Genomic DNA, 22276 nt, shown 5'->3' on the forward strand with positions numbered 1-22276 from the left:
TGTTTTGATATTTTATTAAACTACAAAAATAAATAGAAGTGTTGTTGGCTGTTGGTTTCATGAATAACTGATGAATAAATAGTAGATAAATGTTTATTGTGTTTCCCTACATGAATTAGTTGTCACACACACACACACACACACACACACAGATACACACATGCATATTGCTACTACTAGACTTCCCAATAATATTATTCTGATTTCATTTTCGTTGCAGCTTCCTTCCATGCATATATATTTATACAATCTGTTGCAAAAAAAAAAACTAACGATTTTTTAGTTAATAATTTTTATAAAACGCAGATTTGTGTTTGTTGTATAAAATTTTCATTATTTTCTTTATTTTACTATTTTCCAAAGTCTTAACAATTTTTCTTTGTTAGGAAATTAGTTTGGTGCGATAGCCCAAGACACTCAGCGTATTCAAAAAAATTATTCTTTGTTAGGAAGAATACAAATTGCAAATAATGGATACCATAAACTTGGATTTTGATGATGAGTGTAATATTACTCCATCTTCAGATAAATCTGAAAAGAACAGTTCTTCTGTCAATGATGGCACTAGAAAAAAGAGACAACGTAGAAAGACATCAACTGCTTAGGATGAATTCTATTTGTTACCTATAGATATTGATGGAAAACAGAAGGCAAAATGTAAAAAATGTGGGGTTGAATATGTTGCTAATGCTTCAACCCATGGGACAGCAAATTTGAGACACCACATTAATAGTTGTCCATTACGTGATAACTATGATGTGAAGTAGATGCATATAGATTATGGAACCAAACTTCATGCGAAAAAAATTGAACAAGATGTTTATTGTGAGAAGATGGCAATTGCCATAATAAAACATTGCTATCCTTTTTCATAGGTTGAGCATGAAGGAAATCGAGATGTGCATAAATATCTTAATCCTGATGTTAAACCAATTACTAGGAACACTGTTAAAGCTGATGTATTGAAAATACATAAAAGGGAGAAGGAGAAACTTAAACTTACACTACAGAGTGCTTTTGGTGAAGTGTGTTTGACTTCTGATTGTTGGTCTTCTCCTACGAGTAAAAGATATTTATGCATTACAGCTCATTTTGTGGATGAAAATTGGGTATTGCATAGTAAGATTATTAACTTTTCTCACATGCCACCCTCACATTCAGGAGTTGCTTTGTCAGAAAAAACATTTAATGTATTGAAGGAATGGGGTATTGATAGGAAGATATTTTCCATCACATTGAATAATGCAACTGCTAATGATAGTATGCAAGATATTCTTTCAAGTCAATTGTCTTTGCAAGCACCTTGAGTAAGTGGCGGTGAATATTTTCATATAAGGTGTTGTGCTCATATTTTGAATCTTATTGTTCAAGAAGGCTTAAAAGTGATTGAACGTGTTGTGTATAACATTAGAGAAAGTGTCAAGTATATTAAGGGCTCAGAAGGCAGAAAACTTAAGTTTGAAGAGTGCATTAAACAAGTTGGTATACTTGCTTCAATCAGTTTGCGCTTGGATGTACCAACTAGGTGGAATTCAACTTTCATAATGATAGAAAGTGCACTTTGAAATTAGGAATAGCTTCCCAAGAGGGGGGTTGAATTGGATTCTAAAAATTTCTTTTGATTCCTTTTAAAATACCTTAAACTTCTTTTATTTCTTTTAACCAATTCTTGACTTGTTTTTTTAATTCTTTAATCAATCAAGAACTTAGTTCTTTTATCCAATCAATTAAACACAATCTTCAAACCAAACAATCAATTTTTTTTGCCAAGTACAAGTTAAACAACAAACAACCAAACCAAGATATAAAGTATTCAGCACTTTGGTAATATAAGATCTTGAGATAGTTTGTTTGTCTATATAAGTCTTGTGATTATGAATTATAATTTATGCTTGCTGAAGTAAAACCCTGTATAAATAAATCCAATCACTCTTTCCAAATATTTAGAATTCAAATAAACTCTTGGTAAATTTGTCTTTGGGGTGTTAACCAAGTAACGTACTCCCTTATGGTTTCCGCAAGATATGGTGTAACCAACGTACTCCCTTTCAATTTCCGCAACCCAAATCAAAATTGGATTTTAAGTTTACTTGATTTCCAAATATGCGTAGTATGTATAATTTAGATATTTAAATCATCCACGCAGTTGTATAACTGAAAATAAAGAATAGGGAAAGAGATAGTGAGACGGAGATTTTTACGAGGTTCGGTTTATACCCAGCCTACGTCCTCGCCTTTGGCAAACCACCAAAGGATTCACTAAACCTGTTCCATTGACGGGTGGAATAAAACCGATTACAACATTCCTTGGTTAAGGCTAGAGTCTGCCTTCTCCAAACGATATTCCCTCGTTCGGTGACTCCTTACATAGGCTAGAGTCCGCCTCTCTAAGCAATATCCCCTTGCTTAGCCAACGATCCAAACACCTTGGAAAATCAATGAACTAAAAGAAACACAAGATAAAATCTGCGTACAAGTATACTCTCTCAAAGAGCAAGTTAGTACAATTTCAGCACTATATACTTCAATGTAAAATATTAATAGGAAATAGAATGAAGTTCAAGAATAGAATTCACCAATATCCTTCTTAGAAGAGGATTAGTAGTAAGAATTCAAAGGAAGAAGGATCAGCACTTCAGAAGTCTCAGCAAAAGAATTTTTCAATGAGTGAGCAAGAGAACTTAGGAAGAACAAGAGTACTTTCAGCTTCTCAAAACAGATTTTTCAATTCTTGGGTTTTTTTTTTTTTGTTTTGCAAAACCATGTATTTATAGGCTTTCAAACTTGCAAAAGTTTCCTTAAAGAGTTTCCCTATTTATTAGAATATTTAAGGTTCAAACGAGTATAATTTAAAACATTAGAATTTTAAAAATCTGCCCGTTGAATAGTGTTTAAATGTCTGACAACAGTGACCCTATTTCAGTGTTTTGGCCATAACTTTTTCTGTATAACTCCAAATTAGGTGTTCTTGGTGTCAAAAGAAATCTAAGATAAAATCCTACAACTTTCATGTTTACCACTCTTTAAAATAATGAGTTTTTGATAAATAAAAATTCACCTCAATGCGGCTGTATAAAAACTGACAGCATTTGGGAAAAACTCTTTTTGATGCTCTTTATTCCAAAAATGATTCTAACCTTTTTAAAATAATTTTTGACCTTACAAAAATATTTTTTAGGTATTTTAAAAAGTATCTAGGTCTAAGAAGTTAACCTAAGAGCTTCAAAATATTTCAAACAATATTTTAAACATTAAAGCACTTACATGAGACTTCTAAAATATTAACATTCTAAGTTCTGGAGTCTTCGTGCTTTGTCCTTGGATTGAATCCATCTTTTCTTCAAGCTTCCATACTCTTTAAGCTTTCTTACTTTGCCTTTCTTTGACTCTTTTGAATTTAATATGCCTTCGCTTTCAACAACTCATTCATGTCCTCATATTCTTCAACAAGTAATTCATGCCTTGACTCATTTAAGCTTCATTTGATCCTTGTGAGCACTTTGACCTTGCTTCCATCATATTTGATCATTGTGGGCACTTTAACCTTACTTTCACATATATGAACCCTGAAATATCATTACTCATACAAATACATTAAATTTCACTTGTTTGTTAGCATCAAAACAAGATAACAAGATTTTAAGCCTTGTAAGGCCAACACACTTATATATTGACGGGCTTTAATTCATTATGCTTTACTTGATGCAAATTATAAGTATTGTTCGTCAAATGAAGAGTGGAATAGAGCTGAGGTCATTTGCAATTTCTTGAAGCCATTTTACGACATGACAAAACTCTTCTCGGGTTCGAATTATCCTACATTTAATTTGTATTTTTCAAATATATGGAAAATTCAATTGCATTTACTTGAAACAATGAAAAATACGAACTGCATTGTTAATGGTATGGCTGCAAAAATGAAAGAGAAGTTCGATAAATATTGGAAGTGTTATAGTGTCGTTTTGGCATTTGCTATTGTTCTTGATCCTCGTTACAAGCTTCAATTTGTCGAATTTTGTTACTCAAAGATTGATTCATCCACTTCTCGACAAAAGCTAAATCTCCTTCGTCAGAAGTTGTACTCTCTATTCCAAGATTATGCAAACAAATCAATATCTTCTTTGGAATCTACTGCTCCATCTACTGGGGGTACCGGTGGTAGTGACAATCTCATTAGAGATGAGCTTTCGGTAACTTCATTTATATTTTCTAATTTTTCATTTCTTATTTTATATATTATTTTTAGTTGTTATATTTATATTGTTTGTTTTTCTATTCTAATATATGACAGGAATTTGAATTTTATGAAAGCCAATATTGTGCTACTATAGAAAAATCTCAATTAGATTTATATTTGGAAGAGCCTAGGCTAAATCATGTGGAACATGCTGAAATGGATATATTGCGGTATTGGAAAGATAATCGATTTCGATATCCTGATTTATCTTTTATGGCGCGTGATGTACTTACTATTCCTATCACAAGCGTTGCATCAGAATCTGCATTCAGCATTGGAGCCCAGGTTCTTAACAAATATCGAAGATCACTTTTGTCGGAAAATGCAGGAGCATTGATAACAACTCGAAATTGGTTGTTTGGTTACGCAAGTATGCATTTTTTTTTTTTTTTTTTTTTTGAGTTTTTCCAATATTATTTCAATAATTTCAATAATTAAATTTTATTTACTTTCATATCCTTTGTCAATTGTTATTGTTTCTTATTTGTTATCTATTTATTTTGTCATTGCAGTGGATCCAAGTGAAGAAAGAGAAGAAGTTGAACAATTAGAAGTCAAATTTGAAAATATTTTCATTAATGATTTGGGAGAAGCTTCTACAAACAATCATGGCTAATTAAGTTTTTTTGTTATCTTTTGAAAATTGTAATCTTGTGAATTTTTATGGAACTCATTTAAATTTGGTTTTGTTTCTAAATATTTAACTGTTATATTTTTTAAGATTATGTTTTGAATCTTTTGATTGTGGGACTTGAATATTTGATTCATATGTTATGCATAATGCATGAATTAAAAAAATGTGAATGATGAATGAACTTATTAAATATTTTACATTTAACTCTGTATGTAAATATTATGGGACTCATTTAAATTTGATTTATATATAAATACTTTATGCATGTATTATGCATATTTAATTTTTTTAGAGGTGTGTGTGTGTTTTTTTTAATTTTACATTTTTTAAAAATTGTATTCATTCATTAAAGGGATGTATATTTTTTTTACATTTTATGTTCTTTTTATTTAGAAATTAATAAATAGAATGCAGTTTTTTTTTTTTTTTTGTCATTTTATATGAAATTTTTAAAAAATTTTAAATAAAAAAATCATATTTTTTAAACGGGTGACCCGTTACCCGCCCGTTTATTAAATGGGTGGGTTAGGGTTGGCATGTGTGTGATCCGTTTAATATCGACCCGTTAATGACCCGGCCCGTTTATGACCCGACCAGTTAGTGACTCGCCCAAAACCGACCCGCCCGCCCGTTTTGCCAGGCCTAGGCTTGGGGAAGCTTCTTGGTGAAGGAAAACATTTTTCCTTCATTTTTTCTCTCTCTAAAAAGTCCCTCTACCTTCTCTCTAACTTTTCGGCCTGGATTCAACCTGAATCGACAGTTAAGGTAGGGGTTAAGATTCTCAGTTTTAGGTTTTTAAGGGTTTATTCAAAGTTTATAGGCTGAGAAAATGCAGAAATAGTAGATTATTTGGGGTTTATTTAATTAAACTAGGGTTTTTGAACCAGGGTCCGAGTGAGAGTCACAGACATCTTTTAAGGATTCCTACTGGCGTAGTTCAAGAAAGCAGATAAGTGAGAAAAAATATTAAACCAAATTTTTATGAATTAATTGAAAAATGAAATATGTTATGAATATATATATATATATATATATATGTGTGTGTGTGTGTGTGTGTGTGTGTGTGTGTGTGTGTGTGTGTGTGTGTGTGTGTGTGTGTTTTTGTGTGGGTTTAAAATGCCAACTATCTAAATTACGTTTTCTGAGCCTAGGACTGTTTTATTAGTTATGTATATGTGAAAAATGGACTGAGAAAAGTGAAATATTTTTCAAGATAATTATGAAAGAAATGAAAGGTATATTTTCAGTATATAAATGTTAAATGTAGGTTGACTTATTTTACATGAAATATATATATATGAATTTTACTGTTAAATAGTGTGGCATGAGTAAAATAGAATTCTCTGTGGAATTATGTTATATGTATGAGATGCAGGATATACAGAAAATTAATTAAAATGAAAATGTTATATGAAATATGTTATATGTGATTGTTAATGCAACTATGGAACCAAAAACAGCTAAAAGATGTTGGGACTTACACAAAAACAACTAAAAGATGCTAGGTAGCAGACTAGCGCATTTCTATATGGACCAACACAACAGCTGAAAGATGCTAGGACTAACACAAAAACAGTTAAAAGATGCTAAGACTAACATAAAAATAGCTGAAAGATGCTGGGACAGACACAAAAACAGCTGAAAGATGTTAGGTATATTATGAAATGGAAATGAACGAAATGAAAATGAAATGTGAAATGTGAACAACGTGAAATGGGAAAAGCCATGTAAAATGAAATGAAATGAAATTTCAAAGATGAAAACATGAACAGTTAAGAAATGCAGAATAAATGACAGACAGAATAATGTATTATAATAGTATCAGTATGTATGCTAGTATAACATGTTACGTTTGGGCGGGGCAAACTCTTCGCCCGAGGGCTTGCTGAAAAAGGCAAGTGCCCTGATTAGTATCAGGTGTAGCAGTAGGCTGCATAACGTACTAGAGCAGAGGGAAACTACTTGTATGGGCGAGTAGATTTTCCTATTCTCGGGAGCCTTCGCTGGTAAACCTTTGGATAAACTATGTGAGTACGAGATTACTTCTTCACTTGAGGGCTTATTGAGTAAGGTGAGTGCCCTAGTATGCTTCAATTGTGACCTTCGAATTGACTAAAGTATCATAACAGAGGGGTGCTACTTGTATGGGTGGGTAATCACCCCTATCCTTAGGTTTTTCTCATAAGTAAAATATCTTACATGTGATTGATTAGATTCATAAAATGATTTCATAAATTATGTTAAAGATCTGCAAATGTTAAATATTATGTTGATTATAACCTCATGTTGGTCACACACTATTTTAATATATTGTTTCTTCCTTTACTGAGATATGTCTCACCCGAATACAAATTTATCTTTTTAGGACCTCCATGAGATCGAGTTTAAAGAGCTTGAGGTTAATACAACATTTTTGGTTTTAGAAAGGAAGAAAAAAGGGAATAAACTTGATGATATTTTGGTCTGTATAAATTTATGTTTTATATTTTAAGTCTTTTGAGTTGTGAATACTGGAAGTTGTTGGTTATGTTTTTGGAGTTATGTATATATGTGGATACAGGTGAATGTATGATTTATGTTGGAATGTAGATAGATGTAGAAAACTCTGGTATTATACTGATTGAGGAATATAGTTATGTTTTCCATTGCGTAATTATTAATGTAATAATAGGTATAGGAAAATGAATGACATGGCACTCGGGTCCCATAAGGCGGGTTCAGGGCGCCACAAAGCACAGCTAATCAGGTATAACGCATCGGACCGAGTTTACGAGTTCGGGGCATTACAGTTTGGTATCAGAGCAGTTGATTTTTGGATTCTGTAGACTTAGAAATGATTTATACCAGAGTATAGGAATTAGTTAGGATTAAGGTAGGAAATAGGTAGGTTAGGTGTTGAGAAGTATAGGATTTTGTTTTGTAATTTAGAGGCGGAAATACGTCGACGATTTCTTGTGATTTTTCTGAAGCAGTCGATGGCCTCAGAAAAGCCACGGTGAGCCTTAGATGATTTCGTTTTTGAGCTGTGAGACTAGTCCTTATATAGGAAATTTTGATGTATATTGGATTTAAATTATATAGTTGTGTTGTTTGGGTGGTGATAATGGAATTCTTATCCCTTTTCTGTTCTATTTTCAGGATGGATCCTAGGGATGAGGACGTAGAGGTAGAAGAAAGGGATGATTTGGAGACTTCCAGTGAAGAAGACATTGATACCTCTGCAATGCTGCGGGGTATAGCCCGGCAGGTTAGAGCTGAAACGAGGAAGGATCCAACAGAGCAGAACTGTCCACCTGTAGGTCAGGGCTGCAGTATCAATGAGTTTATGAGAATGAAACCTCCAGCCTTCGTAGAAGGACCTGATCCAGTGGCTGCAGAGAATTGGGTATAGGAGATAGAAAAGATCATGGCTATACTCGACTGCACAGACGAGCAGAAGGTCCGTTATGCTGCATTTAGGATGACCGAAGATGCTAAAAGTTGGTGGCTTTCTGTGAAGCTACTAAAGGAACAGAGGCTGGTAAAGATAGCTCTGACATAGAAGAGATTCAAGGAGCTATTCTTTGATAGGTATTTTCCCTTATCTGTCAAAGAAGAAAAGATTGAAGAATTTACTAAACTGACCAAAGGGAATATGACCGTTAGGGAGTATGCAACGAAATTTGTGGAGCTCTCACACTTCGCACAATTTCTGATCCCGAACGAGGCAAAGAAGGCCAGGAAATTTGAAAAATGCCTGAGACACAGAATCTACGAGTTGGTGGTGGGATTCCAGGTCTAGAATTTCTCAGACTTGGCTAATAAGGCTTCGGTGCTAAAGAAGAGCATCCAGAGCAACATAGAGCCTACAGAGCAGAAGAAGAGACCTACACCATCTAGTTTTCGGGTTGAGGTCAGTCAGGGGTCGGGGAAGAAAGGGAAAGATGTTATAGGCTAGAGGTAGGATATATGAGATCGGGGTTGTCCAGTTACCAAGATAGTCAGTCTTACCCTGTATGTTAGACATGTTATAAGAGGCATAGGGGTGAATGCTGGTTTCGGACTCCTAGCTATTTTAGGTGCAATAAACCGGGGCATATTAAGAAGAATTGTTGGGAACCGTTACCCGTTGTACCTGCACAAAATCAGGATCAAGGAAAACTATAGAGACCCGAAGAATTATAGAAAATAAATAATAAAGGAAAAGGAGAGAAAAGAATTTTTTAAAGGGGTACTCAGTAGGGTCTCGTCAATGAATTCAGAGCGCTCGTCGATGAGTAACCTTCTTGGACTCATCGACGGGGACTCATGTCTCATCGACAAGAAGTTACCGAGAGAGGTTTGGTGGAGCCTGAACTTCGTCGACGAGGGTTACTAGCTCGTCGACGAACTTCCTTCATGGACTCGTCAATGAGGTGACGTGTCTCCTTGACGAATTTGCACCTTATAAAAATATCAACCTTGGGATTTCAACGAAATTTTCATGCAACTCGTTTCTCACTCTCTCTAAACTCGTCTCTCTCCCCTTCTCTCTAGAATTTTGGTTTCGTTAAAGCCCGAATTGATGATCGAAAGGTACCATGCTACTCCTGAAAAGATTTTCTTCAAGTCTACTAAAGTAGTTCGTTGGTTAGGCCAACTTGGACACCATCCCAAAATCAAGGTAAGTAAGAGATTTAAGGGTATTATGAAGTCTTTGGAGTATTTGAAATGTAGGTAGTATTATACTGAAATTGTTATTGAAAAATGGGTGATTAATTTGGTAAAAATATGATTTTTAGGCTTTTGAGTTAGGAACGCCGAGGAGCGTCAAATTGGGTGTTGTTGTAAGCATCTCAGTAAGTCAAGTAATTGAAATAAATATAGCAGGTATTTTTGTGAAATACTGGGTGAATTATATGTGAAGTGAATTATTGTATTTTTCTTGAAATTATTATGATATGATGAATAAATGAAATCTGTGTGGCATATGATTATATGAAAATGATGAAATTTTAATTGTGATTTTTGGATAATAAGGAAATGGGATAAAGGATGAAATAGAGAAATGTGAATATTTGTGAATATAGAGAAATATGGAAATATGTGAAATATGGAAAGAGTTTTATGAAATAGGGAAAATATGAAATACTGATATGTGTATATTGGAAAGGATGAAACAATGTAATATATTTTCATATATACATATATGCATATCGTGTTATGAAATGAAACTGATTTTGAAATACTGAGAATTTATTGGTACACAAATGCGAATTTTCTGAGAATATTGAAATGGCAATATTGACTGGTAAATACTAAATTGTGAATGGTAATTATGAATATTTGTAATGGGAACATTGCAACTAACAACTATAATGAATATTGAATTTGGAAATGCTAATATGAGAAAAGTGAAATAATGGAAAAGAAAACCATGATGGAATGGATACGTAAACCCCAGCGATGGGTTAAGATATCGAGCAAGGTACCGATGCTAGCGGATGAAAAGTGCAACCACACGGACTCGTGGAGCATGTGGCGAGGCAGTACGAATGGACCAAAGAAGGGTTGTTTATTGCCCCCTAGATTCCGGACCAGGGTATTTGGCAGGCCATTCATTACTACAGACATGTATATGGGATTATTTTATCTAACCAAGTCGGCCAATCACGGTTAGATCCAGCATTCGTGCCGCACAATCCTGACCATAGGGGGAAGCATGGCATGGAGAAAAATCCTCAGGGCAGCCATGAGTTATAGACATGGCAGTATGGGTTACCAAGGATACTCATGTGCTAGAAATGGAAATGGAAAATGGAAAAAAAATGGAAATGAGAAATGAAATTGTGTGAGTTAATAAATAATTAAAACAAAGTAAAACACACCGCCTGAGAGCTTACTGAGTAAGGTGAGTGCTCTGATAAGTATCAGTTGTAGCTGAACTAGAGTAAATCAGGTTAGGCTGCAAACGATTTCAGGGCAGAGGGAAGCTGCTTGTATGGACGGGTAAGTTTCCATATTCTCAGGAACTTCGCGTGTAATCTTGGGTTATAAATAAGTGGTTTTGGAAATTGAAGTAAACGCTTATAAAGTTTATGTTGTATATCTATATAATTATGGTTGTGAAAATGTTATATTTTCTCAGAAAATTCTATCACTGATATGTTATATGCTATGAAACAATGGATCTCATATTGTCACACACTGTAAATAATTTATTTCGTCTTACTGAGATGTGTCTCACCCAATCATTTAAATATTTCAAGAAACCAAAATCGAGCTGGTGATAGAGCTCCCAGATAGGGTGGAGCTGGTACCCTGACATACAGGGTGAGTGTGTAACTAGGGATGGATGATTCCCCCAGAGTTTTGTTATTTTGGGATGTATGTTGTTGTATAAACTTCTGGTTAGTTAACACTCTAGCATGTGTACTCATTGGGATATATACATACATACATATATATATTGTGATTTCCACTGATAAGAATATTGGTATGATCGTTTTATCAGGTACCCACCTCGGGCCGAGTCGTGTTTAAATGGTATTAGGGTGGTTACGTGGCCGATATGTTACGTTTGCTAATATGTGGGAAAAAAAATTTGGTATGAAAAATCGGGGCATCACAATTTGGTATCAAAGCCTAGGTTTTCTAGGTTCCGCATACTTTAGTAAACAACGAAATACAACACTAGAGTATAGGAATGGATACTGAGGAGATATAAGCTAGTTGTTGTTAGAGGATGAGATTAGAATTTAGGGTTCTATTTTGCGACCTAGAAGTAGGGGTTCCGTGGTTGTTTCTGTGTTTTTCCTAAGGTGACGATTCCAAGAAAACCATGGATACTATCGCTGGGTCTTGTCTTGGGTGGTAGGACTAAATTCTAAATGGGAACTGAGGATAATAGGATAGATGATTTTAGAAGGATGTTTTATTAGTCCGATGAATATATTATTTGTGTGATAATAATGGAATTATAAGATTGGCTATTTCCTTTTTAGGATGGACCCTAGGAACAGTGACACAAATGCTGGGGGTGATGGAGCAAGACCTTCCAATATAGGGGGCAGAGATTTCGATGCAGTATTGCGTAGTATCACTCAGCAGGTAATGGCTGAGATGGCCAAGAGCTTGGGGGAGCAGAACTACACAATCGAGCGGTTTACACGTATGAGACCCCCATCCTTTGCTGAAGGAGCAGACCCGATAGTGGCTAAGAATTGGGTCCAGGACGTTGAGGACATGCTAGCAGTGCTCCCGTATACCGATGAACAGAAGGTGTCATTTGCAACATTTAAGCTGATCGGGGAAATAAAACACCGGTGGAGATCAGTGAGGTTGATTGAAGAGCAGAAACTGGATTCTGCGCTGGTGACGTGGGGTCAGTTCAAGGAATTATTTTTCAAGCGATATTTTCCTACAATCATCCGAAGCGCGAAGGTAGCAGAGTTCCTGCACCTGACTCAGGGGCAGATGACGGTGCAGCAGTACACAGCCCGGTTTATTGAGCTATTATTGTTTGCCCCACATTTGGCACCAGATTAAGAGAAGAAGGTGAGAAAATTCGAGGAGGACCTTAGACAAAATGTATTCGAGTAGGTCATAGGTTTTCGAGCTCAGAAATTTGTTGAGGTTGTGGATAGAGCTGTTGTGATTAAGAGTGGCATGCAGAGAGGTATCGCAACTCAGAGTCAAGGGAAGAGGCCAGTACCTTAATAGTTTTAGACAGGGTCCAGTCGGGAGCCATAGAGAAAGCGGGACAGTAGAGGAGGATGGAGACCGAGGGGAGGAGATTGAGTAGGACAAGGTAGACAGATGCCACCTCTTTGCCCCAGATGTTATAGGAGGCACTCGGGAGAATGCCGACTCAGGGAAATAGCCTGCTATCGGTGTTATCAGCCAAGACATATGGCGAGGGATTTTTGCGCACTGCTGGCGACAGTGACTGCTCCGAGACCGTGTAGAGGAGGTTATCAGGCACCTTGTGGTGGTCAGCAAAGGAATATTGCCCCAGCACGAGTTTATGTGTTGACACCCGGAGATGCTGAGGTGGTCAAAGACATCGTGACAAGTACCATTTCAATTATGTCATTTAAAGCTACTGCATTGTTTGATTCAGAGGCGACCCATTCCTTCATCGCCCGAGAAATCTTAAAATTTTGTGGGTTTGGAACTCAGCGGTTGGGGGTTAGTTTATCAGTAGCTACGTCGACAGGGGCCATAGGAACTTGTGATAAAGTACTTAGAAATTATCCAATGTGTATTCAAGGAAGGATTTTAATGGCTGATTTAGTTGTCTTGGGTATGAATGGATTCGAGGTGATATTGGCTATGGACTGACTAGCTGCTCATTATGCCAATATAAATTGTCATCAGAAATAGGTTGTGTTCAGACATCTAGAAGGACAGGAGTACAAGTTTGTGGGATCTTATGTGTGTACCCCACCATAGTTATTATCCGCCATGCAGGCAAGGCGGTTGCTGTTAGATGGTTGTCAGGGTTTTGTGGCCTGTGTAAAGGTAGTTTCAGAAGGAGAGTTGAGGATTGAGGATATTCCAATAGTGTGTGATTTTCTTGATGTTTTTCTCGAGGATTTGTCGGGACTACTTCTTGATCGTGAGGTAGAGATTTCTATTGATTTAGTACCGGGGATAGCGCCAATTTCAAAAGCGTCGTACAGAATGGCACCGGCAGAATAAAAGGAATTGAAGGACCAGCTGTAGGAATTGTTAGACAGGGGATTTATTTGGCCCAGCGTGTCACCCTGGGGAGCGCCGATATTATTTTTGAAAAAGAAATATAGGTCGATGAGAATGTGCATCGACTACCATGAAATTAATAAAGTAACCATCAAGAATAAGTACCCACTTCCCCGCATCGACGATTTGTTTGATCAGCTACAGGGGACACAGGCGTTCTCAAAAATAGATTTATGGTCTGGGTATCATCAAGTAAAATTCATATTAGAGGATGTTTCTAAGACGGCATTCAAGACTCGGTACGGCCATTATGAATTCTTGGTTATGTCGTTTAGTTTGACAAACGCTCCTACGGTGTTTATGAATTTAATGAACAGGGTTTTTCAACAGTATCTAAATCAGTTCATGGTGGTATTTATTGACGATATACTAGTGTATTCAAAGAGTCCATAGGAGCACGAAAAACATCTGAGAATAGTACTTCAGATCCCGAGGGAAAGAAAACTGTTTGCGAAATAGAAGAAGTGCGAATTCTGGCTAGAGCAGGTTACCTTCCTTGAACATGTGATCTCTAGGGGTGGTATCTCAGTAGACCCAAGTAAGATCGAGGAGGTAGTAAATTGGGTACGACCAAAGAATGTGTAGGAAATTAGAATTTTTCTAGGATTGGCTAGACACTATCGCAGGTTTGTTGAGGGTTTCTCTAAATTATCGAGTCCGTTGACGAGGTTAACTAGGAAAAGGGTAAAATTTGAATGGTCAGATGAATGCGAGTAGAGCTTCCATGAGTTGAAGTAGCGACTCATCACTGCACTAGTGTTGACGATTCCTTCAAATGAGAAGGGTTTCATGATTTACAATGATGCATCGCATAAAGGGCTTGGCTATATTCTGATGTAGTAGGGGAGAGTTATAGCATATGCCTCACGTCAGTTGAAAGATTATGAAAAGAATTTCCCTACCCATGATTTGGAGTTGGCAGCGGTAGTGTACGAACTAAAGATTTGTCGGCATTATCTTTATGGGGGTAGGTATGAAATTTACATTGACCATAAGAGTTTGTAACACTTTTTCACGCAGAAGGAGTTGAACATGAGGCAGAGGAGATGGTTAGAGCTGATAAAGGATTACGATTACACCATCAGTTACCACCTAGGGAAGGCAAATGTGGTGGTTGATGCCTTGAGTTGGAAATTTGTGGGTGCATCAGTATCTACAGTGGAGATCCAGCATTCAACTCATATGGATCTAGAGAGACTGGGGATAGAACTCATAGAGGGGGACCATCAGGTCTTTATTGCCAATCTGGTGTTGCAACCAACTCTACAGGAAAGAATTAAAGTGGCACAAAGGAGTGATGCAGAATTAGTAGAGCTGATAGAGAAAGTACCGGATGGTCTAGAGGAAGATTTTAGTATCTCATGTGATGGGGCCTTGACGTTTCGGACCAGGTTATATGTACCAACCGATCTTGAGATTAAGAAAGTAATTTTAGAGGAAGCACACCGATCCTTGTATACAATACATCCTAGTAGCACTAAAATGTACAGGGATCTTCGGGATTTGTTTTGGTGGAGCGAAATGAAAAAAGAGATTGCTAAGTTTGTAGCACATTGTTTGACATGCTAGTAGGTGAAAGCTGAGCGTTAGAGACCAGTGGGATCGTTGCAGCCGTTGTATATTCCTAAGTGGAAGTGGGAGCATATAGCGATATATTTTGTCACTGGGTTATCGCCAATGCTTCATAAACAGGACGCCATTTGGGTAGTGGTGGATCAACTTACGAAGACTGCCCATTTTCTGCCTATCATAGTTAACTACTCCTTAAACCGACTAGAAGAGTTGTACATTCAAGAGATAGTGAGAATGCATGGCGTGCCTGTGTCTATAATTTTAGAACGAGACCCACGGTTCACATCCCATTTCTAGAAGAGTTTGCAAGAGGTCATGGGTTCTCAATTGTCATTTAGCACTGCATTTCATCCTTAGATAGATGGGCAAATGGAGAGGATGATACAGATATTGGAGGATATGCTACGTGCGTGCGTGCTGGACTTTGGAGGTAGTTGGCTATGATTTATACCGTTAGTCGAGTTTGTGTATAATAAAAGCTATTAGGCTAGCATTGGAATGGCACCATTTGAGGCATTATATGGCAGGAGGTGTTGATCCCCGTTATATTGGGATCATATTGGCGAGAGACAGATATTGGGGCCAGAGCTGATACAACAGACTCAGGAAAAAGTTAGACTCATCAGAGATAGAATCAGTGTTGTGCAGAGCCGGCAGAAGAGTTATGTTGATACTCGCTGACGAGAGTTGGAATTTGACAAAGGGGATCATGTGTTCTTAAAAGTGGGACCGTTGAAAGGTGTTATGAGAATCAAGAGGAAAGGTAAATTGAGCCTAGGTATATTGGGCCATTTGAGATTCTGGAGAAAGTGGGTCCAGTTACTTACAGGTTGGCTCTGCCACCTGCTTTGTCTATAATTCATGATGTATTTCACATTTCGATGTTGCGAAAATACATCCCGAACCCCTCTCATGTGATCATATATGAGGCACTACAACTCATGATACTCTATCTTATGAAGAAGTGCCAGTGCAGATTTTGGACTAGAAAGAACAGGAGCTGCGTACGAAAAGTATATTGTTGGTAAAAGTTCTATGGCGCAACCATGCAATGGAGAAGGCTTCTTAGGAGTTAAAGGAGCAGATGCGCTAGAGGTATTCACACCTTTTCAGTGGAAATCAGGGTTAAGGTATGTAATTTAATGTGTATAGTGTAGGTTAGATAGTGTTTAGATTTAAATGGTTTTGGGGAGAATTTTATTTCAATGGTTGTAATCTCCTAGAACCCCTTTGTAACCTCGGTATTCCTCCGCCATAAGTGAGAGTAAGTAATAAAATAAGTAGTCAATTTTCCTTCAGTGGATGGTGTATATTACAGATAGTAAGTTTTGAGAACAAAATTTTTATAAGGAGGGGAGAATGTCGAGATTCGAATAATTATAGCAAATAAATAATAAATAAAAATGAGAGAAAAGGATTTTTTAAAGGGGGACTTGACAGGGTCTCGTCGACGAACGTAGAGCACTCATCAACGAGCAACCTTCTTGGACTCGTCGACAGGGACTCGTGTCTCATTGACGAGAACTTACTGAGAGAGGTTTGGTAGAGCCTGAACTTCGTCGACAAACTTCCTTCATGGACTCATCGACAAGGTGACGTGTCTCGTCGACACATCCGCACCTTATAAAAACATCAACCTCAGGATTTCAACGAAATTTTCATGCAACTCATTTCCCTCTCTCTTTAAACTCGTCCCTCTCCCCTTCTCTCTAGAATTCCGGCTTCGTTAAAGTCTGGATCGACGATCGGAATGTACCACACTACTCCTAGGAAGATTCTCTTCAAGTCTGCTGGAGTAGTTCGTTGGTTAGGCCAACTTGGGCACCATCCCAAAATTAGGGTAAGTAAGAGATTTAAAGGTATTATAAGTTCTTTAGAGTATTTAAAATGTAGGTAGTATTATACTGAAATTTTTATTTGAAAATGGGTTGAGTAATTTGGTAAAAATATGATTTTTAGGCTTTTGAGTTGGGAATGCCGAGGAGCGTCAAATTGGGTGTTGTTGTGAGCATCTCAGTAAGCCAGGTAATGTGAATAAATTATAGCAAGTATTTTGTGAAATACTAGGTGAATTATATGTGAAGTGAATTATTGTATTTTTCCTAAAATTATTATGATATGATGAATAAATGAAATCTGTGTGGCATATGATTATATGAAAATGATGAAATGTTTAATTGTGATTTTTGGATAATAAGGAAATGGGATAAAGGATGTATAGAAATGATTTTTGTGAAAACAGTGAAAGTATGAAATGCTGATATTTGTGAATATAGAGAAATGAAGAAATATGTGAAATATGGAAAAAGTTTTATGAAATAGGGAAAATATGAAATACTGATACGTGTATACTAGAAAGGATGAAACATGTGATATGTAATATATTTTCATATATACATATGTTAAAATACCAATCGAGGATATCCTTGTAAATAAAATACAAATTAGGAAAGTGGGTAATTATGGGGGATTTGATGTTATTCATTAGGAAATTTGTTTCCTTGTTTAGAATAGGTAATTGTATTATATATTAGTTTGCACATAAGAATAATATATGAAGAAAATATTTTTCCCAATCGTTTCTTCTTACATGGTATCAGAGCTAGGGTTTCTTAAACCCAGCTAAACGATGGCTAACAGCGGAGGCTCTACCTCCTCTGCAAACATCATCGGTGACTCAGAGGTTACATCCGGTGGTGGTACGAGTGGACTGGATAACACAGTCTTCCCACTCTCATTGGAAAAACTAAACGGAAAAAATTTCCGTGAATGGGCTCAGTTCATGAAACTGGCGATTGAAGGAAAAGGGAAGCTTGGATACCTTACCGGTGAGCGAAGGACGCTAGACCCTTCCGACGCTGTAGCCTTACAAAGATGGAGGTCCGAAAACTCCATGGTCACGGCTTGGCTCATCAACTCGATGCAACCATCAATCGAAAAAATTTATTTGTTCTTGCCGACGGCGAAGGAAGTCTGGGAAGTCGTACATGAAATGTACTCCGATGTCGAAAGCTACTTGCAAATCTTCGACATCAATACCCGATTATGGCAGATGAGGCAAGGCGAGAGAGGTGTTACCGAGTATTTCATGGAGATGAGTCATCTCTGGCAGGAGCTCGATCTGAGCATCGATGAGGAGTGGGAGTGCTCCGGCGACAGCACTCGATACCGAAGGAGGCTCGAAAACGAGTGTCTTCGAGTTTCTTGCCAGCCTAAATCGAGAGCTTGATGACATAAGGGGGCGGATCCTCGGCCGGTGACCTCTCCCTTCAACCCGAGAAGTCTTCGCAGAGGTCAAGAGGGAAGAGAGCAGGAGACGGGTGATGCTGCGCTCCAAAAATGAATCCGCTAGACTGGACCCAGCTATACCCGTATCTGGCCAAAAATTAGATGGGCTTCACGCTGGGCTGGATGCCTCAGCTTTTATATTAAAAGGCCCAGGGGGACTAAGTCAACAATCGCAAAAAGGAAAAATATGGTGCGAACATTGCCGAAAAACAGGTCATTCAAAAAATACCTGCTGGGAGATTCATGGAAAACCGGCAAATTGGAAATCGAGACAATACCAAAAAAATCATCGGTACCAGGCCAGCACTGACAGATCAACTGAAAGATCACAAGGAGAGAACAACAATACCCCGTCCAGCAGTGCATTCAGTCCTGAACAGTTGGATCAGTTATATAAAATGATTTCATCAATGCAAACATCGGGTCAGTCTTCCTCTGGTTCCCTGGCTCACCGAGAAAATCATCTGTCAGCTCTAAAAACCTCATCTTGTTACAAATGTCCTTGGATAATTGATTCGGGTGCATCCGATCATATGACTGGGTCTTATCAATATTTTTCATCCTACTCACCATATGTCGGGAATTTGAGGGTAAAAATTGCAGATGGCTCTCTCTCACCAATTGCTGGAAAAGGAAGTATTCGAATATCTGATTCCTTAACTTTACAATCGTTCTTACATGTCCCCAAGTTATCATGCAATCTATTATCTATCAGTCAGTTAACAAAAGATTCGAATTGTTCCGCTAAATTTGTTTCCTCTCATTGTGTTTTTCAGAACCTATCATCGGGGAAGACGATTGGCACTGCTAAAGCGAATGAGGGACTCTACTACTTTGAGGAGGCAAGTTTGAGTGAACTATGTAATACTGCAATTTGTGATTCTGCATCTACTTCTAGAAATAGTGAACTTTTGTTATGGCATTCACTAATGGGTCATCCCAATTTTCACTATTTAAAACGTTTGTTTCCTTCTCTTTGTTCAAATATAATGGCTTTTGAGTTTCCATGTGAAGTATGTGAGCTTGCTAAACATAGTCATACTTCTTTTCCATCATCCATATAAAAACCATCTCGCCCATTTGCCATGTTTCACAGTGATGTATGGGGTCCCTCACATTCCCTAAATCGCACAAATACAAAATGGTTTGTGACGTTTATCGATGAACATACTCATCTTTGTTGGGTCTACTTACTGAAAGACAAAACTGAAGTCTGCTCCATTTTCATCACTTTTCATACCATGATTCTTACACAGTTCCAGACTCATATTTAGATCCTATGTACAGATAATGGTACGGAATATTTTAATACCATCCTGGGAACTTATCTTCAAGATAATGGGATTGTTCATCAAAGTTCTTGTGTGGATACCCTGCAACAAAATGGGTTGCTGAACGAAAAAATAGACATATACTGGAAGTGGCCCGGGCATTAATGTTTACTACCCACATGAAACATTATTTTTGGAGTGATGTCATCTTAACAGCCACACATCTCATTAATTGAATGCCAAGTCGAGCACTCTCATTTGTCACCCCTCTTCAGAAATTTCAGGACCACTCTCGACTCCTTTCCAGTCTCCCACTGAAAATTTTTGGTTGTACTGCCTTTGTTCATATGCATGCACACCATCGCGATAAATTAGATCCTCGTGCCATTAAATGTGTCTTTCTTGGTTATTCACCTACCCAAAAAGGCTACAAATGCTATGATCCGATCTCAAAACGACTGTTCATTAGTCTTGATGTCACTTTCTTTGAAACCACTCCTTACTTTCCAAAGCCCTCTCTTCAGGGGGAGAAATGGGGTGAAGATCGGTCCTGGGATCCTTTTACTACTGAATCTGCGGTTACTCTAGTTACTCCATTCCCTGACCCATCTATTGAGTCTTCCATTACATTACTTCCCGACTTGCCAAACACAACTGAACACTTACCCTCAAGGGGAGATGCAGGAGAGCAAAACAACGCAGATATACTGGTTTACTCAAGAAAGCCAAAACAAAGGAGAGGGAGAATCTCATACCTGAGGCACCAAGAGTGTTGGAACTGGTGATAGCTCCAAATGATCATGAGCCCTTGCCTTATCCTGATCTGGTAATTGAGTCTTTCTCTAATAATTCTGCACCGGATGATATCAATTTACCTATTGCAATCAAAAAACAAATCAGGTCATGTACTAAATACCCTTGGTCGAATACATGGGTAAATAAGCCATCATGTCTATTAGGATATCGCGTTTGTCTCCAATCTTGCCAAGGTGAAAATATGCCAAAAAAACATTCAGGAAGCTCTAGAAATACCATAATGGAGAGAGGCAGTCATGGAAGAAATGCGAGCCCTAGAAAAAAATGGAACTTGGAAGTTGACAGACCTACCGAAAGGGAAGAAGCCAGTGGGTTGTAAATGGGTCTTCACAGTGAAATGTAAATCTGATGGAACAATTGAAAGATATAAAGTCAGACTTGTTGCAAAAGGCTTTACACAGATCTACGGCATTGACTATACTGAGACATTTGCACCAGTGGCAAACTTAAATACAGTTCGGGTTCTCTTGTCCCTGTCAGCCAATTTAGATTGGCCACTACAACAACTTGATATTAAAAATGCCTTCTTAAATGGAGAATTAGAAGAGGAAGTTTACATGACTATACCACCTAGATTCAGTAGAACAGGTGAAGAAAACAGAGTGTGTAAACTAAAGAAATCATTATATGGCCTCAAACAATCTCCTAAAGCGTGGTTCGACAGATTCGCAAAGGTACTAAATAATCAAGGGTATCGACAAGGGCAATCAGACCATACACTATTCTTCCAACAGTTTGAAGTAGGTAAGAGATCAATTCTAATAGTGTATGTCGATGATATAATCCTTACTGGTGATGATACTGTAGAAATGGAGAGATTAAATAAGGTTCTGGCTACTGAATTTGAAGTTAAAGACTTAGGACAGATATGGTATTTCTTGGGCATGGAAGTGGCAAGAACAAAAAAGGGAATTAGTGTTTCTTAGCGAAAGTATGTTACTGACCTCCTAGTTGAAACTAGCATGCTAAGGTGCAAACCCAGCAAAACCCCGATAGAAACAGTAAAGAGGGTTGAAGATTGTAGAAAACCAGTAGAAAATGAGAGGTTTCAGAGATTGGTTGGCAAGCTGATCTACCTATCACATACTAGACCAGATATTACATTTGCAGTCAGTGTAGTAAGTCAACACATGCATTCACCAAAGGAAGTTCACTTAGATGCTGTATACAAGATCCTTAGATATCTCAAGGGATCCCCAGGAAGAGGACTCTTCTTTAAGAAATGTGAAAGCAAGGAAGTAGAGATCTTTACAGATGCAAATTAGGCAGGATCAGTGGAAGATAGAAGGTCCACCAAAGGATATTGTACATTTGTTTGGGGAAATCTCGTAACTTGGAGAAGCAAAAAATAGAATGTGGTGGCTCATAGTAGTGCTGAAGCTGAATTCAGGGCAGTCGCCCAAGGGATTTTTGAAGGATTGTGGTTACGAAAACTATTGGAGGAATTACGGGTACTGGTGAACCTTCCTATCAAACTCTACAGTGACAATAAGGCAGCTATTAGCATCTCTCTTAATCCAGTCCAACATGACAGGACTAAACATGTGGAGGTAGACAGACACTTCATCAAAGAAAAAATTGAAGAAGGAATTATATGCATGACTTATGTGCCAACCAAGGAACAAACTGCAGATAACCTCACTATCAAGGTATTTTGGGGAGATAGAGCTTTGAGGATCTTATTAGCAAGTTGCAAGATGAAATATTAATATTTTAATGATCCAACTTGCGGGGGAG

Source organism: Malania oleifera, chromosome 2 (assembly GCF_029873635.1).
Source record: "Malania oleifera isolate guangnan ecotype guangnan chromosome 2, ASM2987363v1, whole genome shotgun sequence".
NCBI lineage: Eukaryota > Viridiplantae > Streptophyta > Magnoliopsida > Santalales > Ximeniaceae > Malania > Malania oleifera.